The sequence below is a fragment of the Callithrix jacchus genome, chromosome 14 (genome assembly GCF_049354715.1).
Source record: "Callithrix jacchus isolate 240 chromosome 14, calJac240_pri, whole genome shotgun sequence".
Lineage (NCBI taxonomy): Eukaryota > Metazoa > Chordata > Mammalia > Primates > Cebidae > Callithrix > Callithrix jacchus.
The window spans coordinates 23,050,486-23,065,036 of record NC_133515.1 but is presented as its reverse complement, the minus strand read 5'-3'; the positions used below and the strand labels follow the sequence as shown (position 1 = coordinate 23,065,036).

The 14,551-nt window shown below is 43.8% G+C and overlaps 1 long non-coding RNA gene across 1 annotated transcript in view; it reads left to right on the top strand.

Moving 5' to 3' along the window:
• Positions 1 to 9,272, top strand: part of LOC144579241 (uncharacterized) — a 77,917-nt gene extending 68,645 nt beyond the window's left edge. The window contains exon 3 of the long non-coding RNA XR_013526395.1: positions 4,789 to 9,272. This is a non-coding gene — a long non-coding RNA (uncharacterized LOC144579241). The remainder of the gene's footprint in view (positions 1 to 4,788) is intronic.
• The last annotated feature ends 5,279 nt before the right edge of the window (positions 9,273 to 14,551 follow it).

The window sequence follows — 14,551 nt, the reverse complement described above, 5'->3', positions numbered from 1 at the left end:
TCTACAATCCAGTCAAGACTTTCCTCACGTACCCCAGACTCTCTCTCTCGATGTTCATATTCTGTAAATAGTAGGTAAACACAGAGCCTCATTCTACCCACACCTCTGCTCATCCAGTGCTGCTGATAGGAACCCAAGCCTCTCTTCTTCATCTCCAACTCCACACCAGAGGTGTCCACAGATAGGCAGAGGGACAATAGCTGTTGGCATGAGCGTGGCTGGAGCACTCCAGGCATTCAGGTCCTCCTGGGCAGCCTCATGGCACTTTGTGTTGATGTGTGGGCAGCCCCTGTGTATACAGGACCTTTCACATAAGTGACTGTATTTTACATTTTAAAAGATATCATGACAACAGGGACCAGATGTTTGTTGAATCAATAGTGACTATACCCAATCAGATAAGGACACTACAGGTACACTCTTTACTATCAGTCCTCACCAGAGGACTTGGGGACTATAAAGAGAGCAAGACTTTACCACCTCTAGACAGCCATCTTCATAGACCCCATCCTGCTGTCACTCATGACCAGCACGTGGCATCTGCCAACAAAGGCCCTTTCTTACAAAATGTTGATGTCCATCCAGATCAGACCAGGACACTCTTTTTGTTCATATTACTCTCTTGGACTGGTTCATTAACCCCCTTATCCTAGCCCCCTTTCTCTTAATGTTAACTATTACTCTATGCATGTTTACTGATGTAGAAGGTTTAATCTATTGCATTTGTATATTGATTAAGTATACTACTATGTCTTGTTTGCAATACTGACTTATTTGTAAAGTGTGCCTGCGGCTCTAAGTACCAAGTAAACAGGTAACACTAAAGAAAATCACCTCCTTGGGAATTCCATGTAGCTAGTGGCTTTTATGATTGAAATTGCATCAGTAAAAGTCTGACCTTATACAAAGACACAAATGTGCATGGACCTGGTTATGTCTGACCCTGTGCCACTCAGGATACCCTGGCTGGGCCAAGACCCTGCTGCTCATGCTGCTGGGTGTGAGACATAGGCCTCATCTCCACATGGGAGAACCAGAGCCAATGGCCAACATTCAAGCCTACCAGAGCCAGGCATTGCCCCATAAGGCTTCCTACCTATGTTAACCAGCTCAGTGAGGGTGCACTATTATCTTTACATTTATCAGTGAGAAAACAGAGACACTAAGAAGTTAAATTACCTACTGAGCATCATACAGTCCTTCCATGGTAGAGCTCAGACTGCAACTGGTCAAGGGGTTAAGCTCCAAATCTCTGTCCCCTGCCAATTTCAGTAATCACGAATTCCCAGTTGGACCCACTACAGAGGCAGAAAGAGGGGCAGACACTGAGGACATTTGAAGACACTGTGCTAAGTGAAATGGGCCAGGCATGGAAAACAAATACACATGATCTCACTCATATGTGGAATCTATTATAAAAAGTCAAATTCAAGAAGTAGAAAGTAGAGTGGTGGTTAGCAGGGGCTGGGGTCATGGGTATGCAGGAGATTGGGGAAACACCAGTCAAAGGATATAAAAGTTCAGTTAGACAGGAGGAATAAGTTCAAGAGTCCTATTGTACAACATGCTGACTATAGTTAATAATGTACTGTATTTTGAGAATCGCTGAGAGTAGACTTTAAGTGTTCTCACCACACAAAAAAATAGGAGGTGATCCATGTGTTAATAGCTCAATTTGGCCATCCGACAAAGTATACATATTGTAAAATATCATATCATAAGCCATAAATGTATAAAATTTTATTTGCCAATTAAAAAGAACTCATCTTTTTATTTCACCCTTCAAGGCTAAGTCTTCTATCTGTGACTAGTTCAATGAAAGAAAAAATTTCATAAATCCTTTAAGAAGTCCAATATACTATGTTCTCCTTTTGGGAATTTAGATGGCACATTAGCATATTAAAACTTTTGAGAAGTTGTGCAGTAATTTAAAATGTTTAACTTTGTTTATACCAATGTTTCATATTCACTCTAGAACCCTTTCTTTGAGTAGTATCTATTCATATCCTGGGTAACCCATTTTGGAAAATACTACTTCAACATCTAAACATTTGAGAACTTGCAATTTTAATCATCTTTTCATCCTATATCCCACTATAAACCCCTTTCCCTGTGGCCAGCTGTCTTTTGTGCAAATAATGTATCTTCAATAAATATTTACTACATAAGGGGGAAGAAATAGAGAGAGGACTGGGAGTCTAGTGGTTGAGAACACATGAGAAAGACCCTGGAAAGCCTGGGGCTGTGTCCGAAGTTGCTGTGAGCAGGGGCTGGGCCTGGGTGGCCTGCTGCACCCACAAGAAAGCTGAGGTGCAGAGAGGAGAAACTCCAGGGGGGTCTTCTGTGGAACACAGGTCTTCCAGTGAGGACCCCCTGGATTCAATCTGAATGGATGGAGGGAAAAGATCCGCCTTCAACTACAGAAAGCAGTCAGTTTAGTGATCACAGTGCGGCACACGGCTGCTCTGAACTCGAAGTTCAGCTCAAAGACCATCTCATGAAACTTACTATGCCCTGGTGTGAGGGGGCCTTGTTGAGGTCCAGATTTAGAAGAGCTTTGTAATGACCATCTGAGGAAGACTGTAGAAATGAGGGGTTAACAAAAAGAATGTCTCTCCTCTCACCCACCCATCTCCCGTTCACTGTCATCCAGGGAAACCCTGTCAGCATCAACACACTCACTAAGATCTGTAACACGCATCAGCCTAGGTTCAGCATCTGCCAGGAGTCACCACAGCAGATGCAACACACTGTAAGTAACCTTTGAACTTTATGACTGGGGCACTCCCCCAACATGCTTCTTTTTAGGGCAAGTGACTTTCTCAGAATAAATTCAGTATTTTCTGAAGTCACATGAGCTCTTTCAGACCAAGCAGGCACCACCTAAGTAAGACACGCAAGATGTTATATTGGGGCGACTGAGTCCAGGGAGTGAACACCCTGTAAGAAATATAAAAACGCTTTCCAGCCTTTTGCAATAGGGCTTGCCTCATGGGGTACAGCCCTGCAGCTGTGCAGGCCCCCACACAGAAGGACCTCATCAGGATCAGCTACAAAATCTGCAGGTCCTAGTGCGAATGGCACCTCATGGTCTGTTGCTAAGAAGTTATTAAGTATGACAAGACAGCAGGAGCAGAGCACTGGGCCAAGCAGAGACCCCTCTGCATGAGGGCCTGCACAACTTCCAGGCCCTATTGTGAAGGACTGGAAAGTGTTTCTTTCTCTTTCTTTCCTTCCTTCCTCTCTTCCCTTCCCTTCTCTTCCCTTCTCTTCTCTTCTCCTCCTCTCTCTCTCTTTCTATCTATCTTTCTCTCTCTCTGAAATGAAGTCTTTCTCTGTCACCCAGGCTGAGTGCAGTGGCATAATCTCAGCTCTCTGCAGCTTCCACCTCCCAGGTTCAAGCGATTCCCCCACCTCAGCCTCCTGATTAGCTGGTATTACAGACACCCACCACCTCATCCATCTATTTTTTTGTATTTTTAGTAGAGATGGGGTTACACCATGTTGAGCAGGCTGGTCTGGAACTCCTGACCTCTGGTAATCTGTCTGCCTTGGCCTCCCAAAGTGCTGGGATTACAGGCGTGAGGCACCACCTTTCTTAAAAGGCACTCACCCCCTGGACTCATTCCCTTAGGAGGCATTTCTCTGAGTACTGCACATGGAACACTGAAAGCAGGTGGAACCCCTGGCAGCTGATGGGAGTCCCCAGCCAACAGAGAAGCATTGAATGGGCCCCAGAAAACATGCTGATCGCCAGACAGATGAAAGATGGACAGACAGAAGCAGCTAAGGCACTCATCCCTCCAGCTCCAGGTCTCAAGGAGGCCCTCCCATTGCTTTATTTCCAACCTGCTCTCCTTGCTTATTCTTGCAAATATTGGAACCCCAGATCCCCTGAACTTAGCACAGGCTGAGACACGGCAGCAACAAAGTGATGGGAGAAACCACTCCAGCAGTTTGATTCACTCAAACTCAGAAAATCTTGGGCTTGATGTTTCCTGCCCTTCTTTACTTTACACAAGTGCATTTTAGTGGAAATATAGTTCTTTCAATATGCAATTCCTTTTCCTTCTACCAATCAAAGTATTTACAAAGCACTTGACTCATAAGAAGGCTTTTCTTATTGACAGAAGTTAGAAGTCCCTCTTCCACCTCTGATTCAAGTTCCACGTAGAGTGAACGTACAGGAACAAGTACTCTCTGTTTCACAATCTGACTTGTAATAGTTCTAGAGGCCAATTCTGTTCTTCCCAGGACTAGGAAGATTAGTCACACACTTTGAAGCTGCTTTTTGAAACACGTCTGAAATTGGATTTTCAGAGATTCTTCCCCATTAGTGAGCATCCTTGATGTGGGAGGCCATGTGCCCATTCACATGAAGATCCCATTGCTCAAAACAATTTTTGAGCTATGCCTTGGAGAGGGCCTCAAGACTGTAGCCTTTCTCCTGAGTGAGCTAAATGAAGCCGCATTGTCCTTTGAAGGTGTATTAGATTTCTGGAATCAGCCTGAAATCACCTGAAGTAAAGTGGTGAAGCAAAAGGGAACCAGAAATAAAGGTGCATCTTTGCCCTCAGTCAGCTGGGATTCTTGTGGTCATTTGGAGGGGGATTCTAGAGAATTTATGGAGGAGAGTTTCAGATCCCAGCTGGGAAGAGCAATGAAGGCTTGGTTAGACTAAGTCTATATCTGGCAGGCCAGTTACTTTGAAGAAAACAGCATTTATTTTATTGTACACATTTAAGTGTGTTTATTAACAATGTGTTTACTTTTCTTACTTCCTGCTAGGATCTCATATGCATCTGGTTGTAAAGAAGATCTAGCCATGGCCTTCAGGCTACTGTTTTTTTGAAAATCGAACACTGAGAAACCACAGCTCTCAAGGAAGCTACAGAAGACAGGAAAAGCAAGAAAAAGGGATCTAAAAAAAGTCACCAGGAGACATTCCAGGAAGCAGCAGAAGCTCTCTATCCTTCAGAATGAGCAACTTGCTACCGAGACTAATGGTGTCATTTCAAAGGAACGTACATTGTTCTGTTATATTCTTCATTTGCAGAACAAGTTAAAGCTACTGAAAAAACAAGAAGAGGAGGAAATAAAGAACACAGAAAAGAACACGCACATACAAATATAGACTATGAGAGAGTAGGAGCCCTTTTATATTTTAGGGTAAGTGACTGCCTCACAACAAATTTGGTAACTTTTGAAGTCAAGTGAGCTCCTTCCATTTCAGAACAGATTTCTTTGGGCTGATGTTGACCATCTTACAAAGTCAAAGGCAGCAATACCATGGCTCTGCCACCTTTTCCTCTGGGGCTTATGGCATTTTTCTCTTTTCCCTTTAATACGATGTGGGTGGGCAGGGATGGATGTAAGGAAATTGCTAAAGAGGAAAATCAGAATTTCTCACAAGCCTGTAGAAAACCAACACCTGGCTTTTCCCTTTCCATTGCTTGGGTCACATTCTATATAAGCAAGAGTTGCTGATGACTTCATCCACCTTCTTCACACAGAAGCAGCATTGGTTTACATGGGGAGCTCAGGACTGCACAGGAAGCTCTGCAGGGGGATGGTGGGGATATGGCCCTATACACACAGCCTGCCATACTGCATCCTGAGCCTGCCAGTTGGTCTTGTAATATGACCCAGAGTGTGAGCAACAGTCAGGGATTCTGCCAACTTACTAGTCCAAATGGTTGGCACAGAAATGAACTGCTCTTGTGAACACAGTCAATAGCCAGAAACTCGCTGTAATCCACCCTCTACCCCAACCATCTTCTCACATCCCCATCTCACACAGTCTCATCCACTTTATCTCCCAGACCCCTGGCTGGGCTGTTCTGAGGCATGTGCTAAGTAAAGGTGGAAGACCTAGAGAGAAGGTCAAGGTCAGGACATTAACCCAAAGCTAAGCAATGGCATCATGTGCAGGGCCACACATTGTCAATTTGTATTGAGACGTTTTTCTGGCAGAGAGCAAGAAGGTGTCTTAGGACAGGAATGCATTTTTTCAACTTGCACAAAGGCCCCATGAGGACTAACAGCAGTATTGACTGTAACCACCACAGCCAGGTACCTGCTGCCTACAATAGCAGTGAAGAAACACCACCACCCTCTGGGACTAGGTGGGGCTTCAGGAGAAATGGAAATATAAACAGATGTGTTCCTGTCGTCATCTCTGATATAAACAATTTGGCAGATCTATTCGTTAGGAATTAAGTTCAGTCTATAATAAGAGGGATCACAAAAAAGAAGGAGGAGCAACTTAAAAAGAGGATGGTTTATGCTCTTCATAAAAACAGAAAGTGAGTGATCCAGGACTAATAAAGTAGGTCCACAAGCTCATCAAAGACTGAGCTTCTTCCATCTTTCTATTGCACCATCCTCAGCATGCGACCTCTTCATTCAAGGTTATCTGTGGTTCCTGCCATCATATCCACACATTCCAGAAAGGGAGAAAGAAGGGAGGCAAAAGAAGAGTTGCACCACTAGCTAAATCAGCCTTTCTTAAGCAACATTCCCAGACTCCCCACACTTTACTCCCATATAGGTCTCATTGATGGCATTCAGCTGCAAAGGCAGTTGGGAAATGTAGTCTTTACGCTGTGTATGGCTGCATCCTGGATTCTCTCGCCACCCTGGTGCCTGCCAAGCAGGAGTATTTCCCGTTTCTCTAGTGTGTTAAATTATCTCCTCCTTTTAGGCACTCAGACAGACCACAGCCAAATGATGAGAAGCAGATTCAATATACAGAGCACAGCTAGGGAATCTGTCCCACTTGGAAAGGTTGGGACTGCTTTCTTCGATTAGCCAAGCAAACTTTTGACCTAGGAAACTAGACAAGGTAGAACCAAACAAAAAAGTAATTGATCTGAGTGCCTCCACATGTGTTATTTCTTGAGCTCCTCAACACAGATCTGAGAGAGAAGCAATTATACCCATTTTGCAACCGAACATCAGAGGCTTCAAGAGCAAACAGACCCTGTCCAGGGTCCTGCTGTCAGGGTTGGCAGTAAAACCCAAGGGCCATCTTGACTCCAAAACTTGCTACTAGTGAAAGCTAACATAAAAATTCAATTACAATAACTAATAGGGATTTAGTTGATAAAAAACATGAATTTTAAAGCTATGACAAGAATTTCAAACAGTGTCCTAGCACTTGGAGGACTCTGCTAGTATCATCAAAAGCACCCAGTTGATGACCTAGCCAGACTATAACAAACACAGTGCCCTACAATGACATTTTTTCCTTTTCCTTATGAAGTTACTTATTAAAATTAAAGTCAGTACAGGCATACCTCATTTCATTGCATGTTCCAGACATTGCATTTTTTTAATTGAGAGTTTGTGATAACCCTGTGTCAAGCAAGTGCATCAATGCCATTTTTCAAACAGCATGTGCTCACTTCCTGTCTCTGTGTTAAATTCCAGTAATTCTCACAGTATTTTCAACTTTTTCATTCTTATGTCCGTTATGGTGACATATGACATATGATCGGTGATCTTTGATGTTACTATTATAACTGCTTTGGGTATCATGAACCATGCCCATATAAGATGATGAACTTAATTGATAAAAGTTCCATATGCTCTGACTGTTCTGCTGACTGGCCATTCTTCCATCTCTCACCCTCTTCTCAAGCCTCACTATTCCTTGAGACACAACAATATTAAAATGAGGCCCATAAAAACCCTGCAATGGCCTCTAAGTGTTCAAGTGAAAGGAGGAGTCGCACATCTCTCACTTCAAATCAGAAGCTGAAAATGATCAAGCTTAGTGGAAGGCATGTCCAAAGCCAAGATGATAGGCAGGCCTATTGCACTAGCAAATTTGTGAATGCAAAGGAAAAGTTCTTGAAGGAAGTTAAAAGTGCTCCTCCAGTGAACACATGAATAAGAAAGCGAAACAGCCTTCTTGATGATATGGAGAAAATGTAAGTGGTCTGGATAGAAGATCAAACCAGCCACACTGCCTTAAGCCAAAGCCTAATCCAGAGGAAGACACCACTTCTCTTCAATACAATGAAGGCTGAAAGAGGTGAGGAAGCTGCAGAAGAAAATGTTGAAGCCAGCAGAGGTTAGTTCATGAGACTTATGGAACAAAGCTGTCTCCATCACATAAAAATGCAAGGCGAAGTAGCAAGTGATGACATAGAAGCTGCAGCAAGCTATCCAGAAGATCTTGCTAAGAAGGTGACCACACCAAACAACAGATTTTCAGTGTAGGTAAAACAGCCTTCCATTGGAAGAAGATCCTATCTAGGACTTTTATAGCTAGAGAGGAGAAGTCAATGCCTGCCTTCAAAGGACAAGCTCACTCTTTTACTAGGGCCTAATGCACCTGGTGACTTTAAGTTGAAGCCAATGCTCACTCAAAAACTCCTAGACATACTCTGAATGACATACTCTGGCAGCGTTCTAAAAATGGAACAACAAAGCCTGGATGATAGCATATCTATTTACAGCATGGTTTATGGAAGATTTTAAGCCCACTGTTGAGACCTGTTGCTCAGAAGAAAAGATTCCTTTCAAAATATTACTCTTCACTGACAATACACGCAGTCACCCGTCAGCTCTGAGGGAGATGTATAAGGAGATGAATGTTGTTTTTATGCCTGCCAATATACCATCCATTCTGCAGCCTACGGTTCAAAGCATATTTTTGACTTCCAAGTTTTTGTATTTTAAAAATACGTTTCGTAAGGCCAAAGCTGCTAAATAGTGATTCCTCTAATGAATCTGGGCAAAGTAAATTGAAAACCTTCTGGAAAGGATTCGCCATTCTGTTTGCCATTAAAAACATTTAACAATTCATGGGAGAAGGTCCAAATATCAACATTAACATAATATTGGAAGAAATCAATTCCAACCTTCACAGGTGAGTTTGTAGGGTTTGTGACTTTCGTGGAGAAAGTAGCTACAGATGTGATGGAAATAGCAAGAGAACTAGAATAAGAAGTGGAGCCTGAAGATGTGACTGAATTGCTGCAGTCTCATGTTAAAACTTGAAATAGATGAGGAGGGGCTTCTTATGAGTGAGCAAAAAAAGTGGTTTCTTAAGATGGAATTTCCTCCTGGTGAAGATGCTGTGAACACTGTTGAAATGACAACAAAGGATTTAGAATATTCCATAAATTTAGTTGACAAAGCAGCACCAGGATTTGAGAGGCTCAATTCCATTTTTTGAGAGAAGTTCTACTATAGGTAATATACTGTCTCAAACAGCATTGCACGCTACAAATAAATCTTTCATGACGGGAAGAGTCAATTGATGTGTCAAACTTCATTGCTGTCTCATTTTAAGAAATTGCCACAGCCACTTCAAGCTTCAGCAACCACCACCCTCATCAATCAGCACTAGCGATATGGAGGCAGGACTCTCCACCAGCAAAAAGATTACCACTCAATAAAGGCTCAGATGACCTTTAGCATCTTTTAGCAATAAAGTATCTTTTAATTAAGGTGGGTACGTTTTTTAGACAGATGAGGAGTGGTTATGGCACACTCAATAGACTACAGTATAATGTAAGCATAACTTTTACATGTGCTGGAAAACCAAAGAAATTGTGTAAATTCCTCTATGTTAATATTTGTTTCATTGCAGTGGTGTGAAACCAAACCTGCCATAACCTCAAAGTATGCCTGTATCTAAATGTCTTTTGTTCACTGTACATTCAGTGGCTTAAGCATGAAGGAAATGTTCACCTTACATTATTAACATGAAAAAATGTTTGTTACCACCTGATTAAGGAAATCAGGTCTCTCAAGTGCTGGCTCAGAAAAATATCAACACAAGAATTTCCCTTTGTTGCACTGGCCCATGTTTACAGTCTTCAGGCTGATCTCTTAGTTTATTACAATCACCCCCTCACCTCCTTAATCTGGTGGCACTGGGCCTGTTTAACAAGAAGCCAAGAACAAGGAATAAAGGTTCTGTGTGGTCTCATACTCTTCACCAGTCTCCACAACCAGCCCAGTCCCATTCTCCAGACTCAGGGTTCACATCCTTCCCACTTAATAAAACTAAAGTGATACCAACAGCCGATACATTCGGCAGCCAGGGACAACACCACTTCTAGCTGTGAACTTCATCCAATCACAGAGTGCAGCTGTGGCCTATACCTGCAAACTCTGCATTCTGAAACCCTTTGTGTATATACTTCCCAGGGACTCAGACAGTGGGCACCAGGAGCAAGAGGACTTATCCTTCCCAAGATCACAAAGTTCATTGCAGGGCCTTCTTCCCTCCTTTCTCAGGCTGTTAGGACATTCAACACAGCTGTGACCTCCTTCCTTCTACGACCACCTCCTTCCTCCCCTCCACCCCCATGTCCCTCCTTCTCCATCACTTCTTCCTTAGTCACCTCCTGTCCAGGAGCCTTTTAGTGTTGGCTCAGGCCAGGTCATCCACACATCTCATCCCAGGCACACTCTCTAAATGAATCCAGGTTCCTTGAGCCAATTGCACCTCAATTTCTTCAGCTGCGAAATGAGTCTTGTTAACACACCTACCTTCCAGGGGCTTTCTAAGATGAGAAAATGTGTATAAAATACTTAGGACAATGGCAGACTGGCAGCAGCAGGTGCCAGCTGTTAAATCCCTGGTTCCCATCTGATCTGGATGGGTTGAGTGGTGATGTCTGTGAGATTTCCACATAGAAGAGGCAAGAAGGGAATAGGATTTTCCTAGAACAGGGATCTAGGCTACAGATACACCAGAATGAGTCATTAATGGAAGGATAGCCTGCCTTTATGACTGAGTGCCTTACATACTATGGAAGTCAGTGTTCTCCAGAGAAACAGAAATAGGACATAGAGAGAAACATAGAGGAGTGTATTATGGGAGCTGCTCACCCAATTACTGAGGCTGAAATGTTCTACAATCCGCCATCTGCATGCTGGAGGCCCGGGAAAGCCAGTAGTGTAACTCAGTTCAAGTCTAAAGAGGAGGTTACGTATAAGCCCTGGTGTATTAGTCCATTTTCATACTGCTATGAAGAAACACCTGAGACTGGGTAACTTATAAAGAAAAGGAGGTTTAATGGACTCAGTTCCACATGGCTGGGGAGGCCTCACAATCATGGCAGAAGACAAAGGAGGAACAAAGTCACATCTTACGTTGTGGCAGGCAACAGAGCAAGTGCAGGGGAACTGCCTTTTATAAAAACATCAAATCTCATGGGACTTATTCACTATCACTAGAACAGCATGGGAAAACCAGCCCCCATCATTTAATTACCTCCCACAGTGTCCCTCCCATGACACATGGGGATTTGGGGAGCCATAATTCAAGATGAGATTTGGGTGGAGACACAGCCAAACCATATCACCTTGTCTGAGCCCAAAGGCCAGAGAACCAGAAGCACCAATGTCCGAGGGCAGGAGATGATGTTCAACCAGGCAGGAAGAGTGAATTTCACCTTTCTTTGCCCTTTTGTTCTATTCAGGCCCTCAGTCGGATAATGCCCACCACATTGGTGAGGGTAATCTTTACTCAGTCTAGTCTGAGTAATAAAGGAATAAAGGCTGATTCACATGCTCGTCTCTTCTGGTCTTCTGGAAACGCCCTTACAGACAAACCCCAAAATGATGTTTACCAGCTATCTGGGCATCCCTTAGCCCAGTCAAATTGACACATGCAATTACCCATTACAAACACATTGTCTCTGTTCCCTTCCACACTCCCTCATCTCAGTAAACAGCATCACCACACACTTCAATGTTCTGCTACAGCCTAGGAGTTGCCTTTGAGTGCTCTCTCTCCCTGTCTCCCACCTTTCCTCCGATAGACTCTACTCTCTCTTCTAGACCATGGCCATCACCACAATCCCAGCCACTGTCACCTCTTACAGAAACTGACAAGCAATCTCCTGCCTCCATTCCCAATCTCTCCAACCCACTGCCCACACAGCTTCTTAAGCCTAAGTCAAATCATGACATCCCTCTACTTACAATTCTTCAGTGACTCTGTACTGGGTATGGTACGAAGCACAAAACCCTCATCATAACTGGTTTATATGGTCTTACACACTCGTGCCCCATCCATCTCACATTCTCCCCTGTGCTACTATCCACTGCTGAGTAAGCTCCAACCACACCAGTGGCTCAGGGAGCCTCAGCGCCTTTGCCTTGGCTGTTCTCTCTGCCTCGTGCCCTCACATTCCTCCCCACCCTCCTCTCCCACAGCCACCTCATTCTCATCCTTTCCATTCCAGCATGCATTTGCCCTCTGCGGAGTGGGCTTCCTGTGTCACCCTATAGGAAGTAGATCTTCTCCCTCCCTGTCATGGCAGAATGTTTGTGCCAAACCCTCAAATGCATACGTTGAAGCCCCAAGCTTCGATGTGATGTTATTTGGAGATGGATCCCTTATGGAAATAATTAAGGTCAAATTAGGTCATAAGGATGGGGTCCAATAAAATCAATATCCCTGTAAGAACAGACACCAAAAACTCTCTCTCTCTTTTTCTCTCTTTCTGCTCAAGCACAGAGAAGAGGTCATGTGAGCATACAGTGAGATGTGGCTGCCTACAGGCTAAAAGAAGAGGCTTCAGAATAAAACTTGCTGACACCTTGACCTCTCAGCTCTGGCCACCAAGAGCATGAGAAATCAGTGTCTGCTGTTTCAGCCTCCCAGTAGATGGTATTTTGCTGTGGCAGCCCACCTACGAAGACATGCCCTCATCTTCATTCTCCCTTCAAGGCAGTGGTTCTTATGTGTAATTAGTGTCCCTGACACTTACATTGTCTTTACCTACTTCCCACCACTGAAGCATAGCTCTGAGGTCATCATCCCCCTCCTCAGGCCTAGCACAGGCCCTGGTACATAATAAATGTCCACAGAACAACTCAGTGACTCAATGAATTTATCAGTCAAAGACTACATACTTCTAGCCAGGGACGGAAGGAATTGAACCCATCCCTCATACCCAGAAAGGCATCCAAACAAAGGAGTCACTCTTCCCAGGATAGACTCTGCAATGACTACCCTCTAAAGCATGCATATTTATTTACTTCTTGGTTTATATCCCACCTTGTCCCAAAGTGAATTTAAGTGAGTTTATCAAAATATAAACAATACAACAGAATAAATAAAGGAGGAAATGATAAGAAAAATAAGAGGAAGCCACTTAGGTGACAGCATGCATGCTGTGGCCACTTGCTCTGGGCACCCCAGCAGCCATAGCAAAGAAGGTAGTCCAGCCAGCTGTGCAATTCAGATTATCCATACGATGCAATGAAAGAGTTCTTTGGAAGAAGCATCTCTCAACGAGCTGGATCAGCTCAGCACTGACTCATGGAGGAATCCCCACAGTCCTCCAAAGGTAGATGGGTCCTGATCAACATCCTTAAAGAAGATTCAAGAAAGGGCTTCAGGCAGTTCTTCCTCCCAAGCTGCCTCAAGGCAGTTCACAGCAACACCTCACAAAGCAGGATGAGCTTCTCTATGGGAAGCAAAACAGTGAGATCAGTAATGCACTTTGTGCTCCTATAATTCTATATCTTCATGTAGCCTGGAACCTTAGAAAGTAAACTTCACTTTGTGTTCACAAAGCCAACCCTTGCAGCTGGTAATGGCTGAGAAAGTGAGACCACACCATGTCCATAGGTGAGAGATACCCAGCAGTTATAGCATCTGTGGGTGTTTTCACGGATTGAGAAGCCACTGTACCTTCGGGAGTCTGCAGTTCAAACCAACTCCTCTTCCAGCACAATCTTGCCCATCACCCATCCTATCCTGAAGATGGTCTCCTACCCAACTGCACACTACCCAGGCTGTGATAACAATTATGTTTCCTCTTAAACACTGCTAACACATCCTTTGAAATGCTTTAAGAGGTAACTATCTTTTAATAGGCTGGACCAAACCCAGGAAGAGCTTGGACTCTGTAAACAGTTGACTGTCTCTGACCCTATCTTGCCTGTGGTTGCTTTTTTGTCCAGAATTCCTGTGCTGCAGCTGCAGTCCTTAGCATCACCTGTAGGGGGCTGGGTGGTGCCCTGCTGCCTCCTGCTCCAGGTGCTCAGCTGAAAAGTGGTGTCCTACAGCATGCCCAGAAAGCAACACAGGTGTGTTCCATGTCTGCTGCACTCTTTGTGTCTTACATAGACACAAGGAGTTTGATAGAGCCCCAAGGAAGCAGTGAGCTGGGATAACTCATTGAAGAGCTTTTGTGGCCAGATATATATGGAAACAAAAAGGAATATGGAAGGTTTTCTTGGGCTATTTCTATTTTATTTCAGACCTCCCTGACTTCACAATCTGTAAGATCCACACTTTGTCTGCATTTTCTACAGCTTTCATCCCAAACTGATTAAACCAATCTTCTAATCCAGAATTTGCAAAAGCTTTTCTGCCAGCCAAGATTAAGTCTCTTTATTTTTCTGGGATTCTAGCCTTGTTCATTTATCCTTCCCTGTCATTCCCTGACATACTTTCCTTCTTTTGATAAATTCTTTTTCTAGTCCCTTGAGCCCTTGGCCTGCTTGACATCTCTTCATTCCCTTCCCAAGAAATACTGTTTAATTAGATGGCAGAGCATGACCAGAG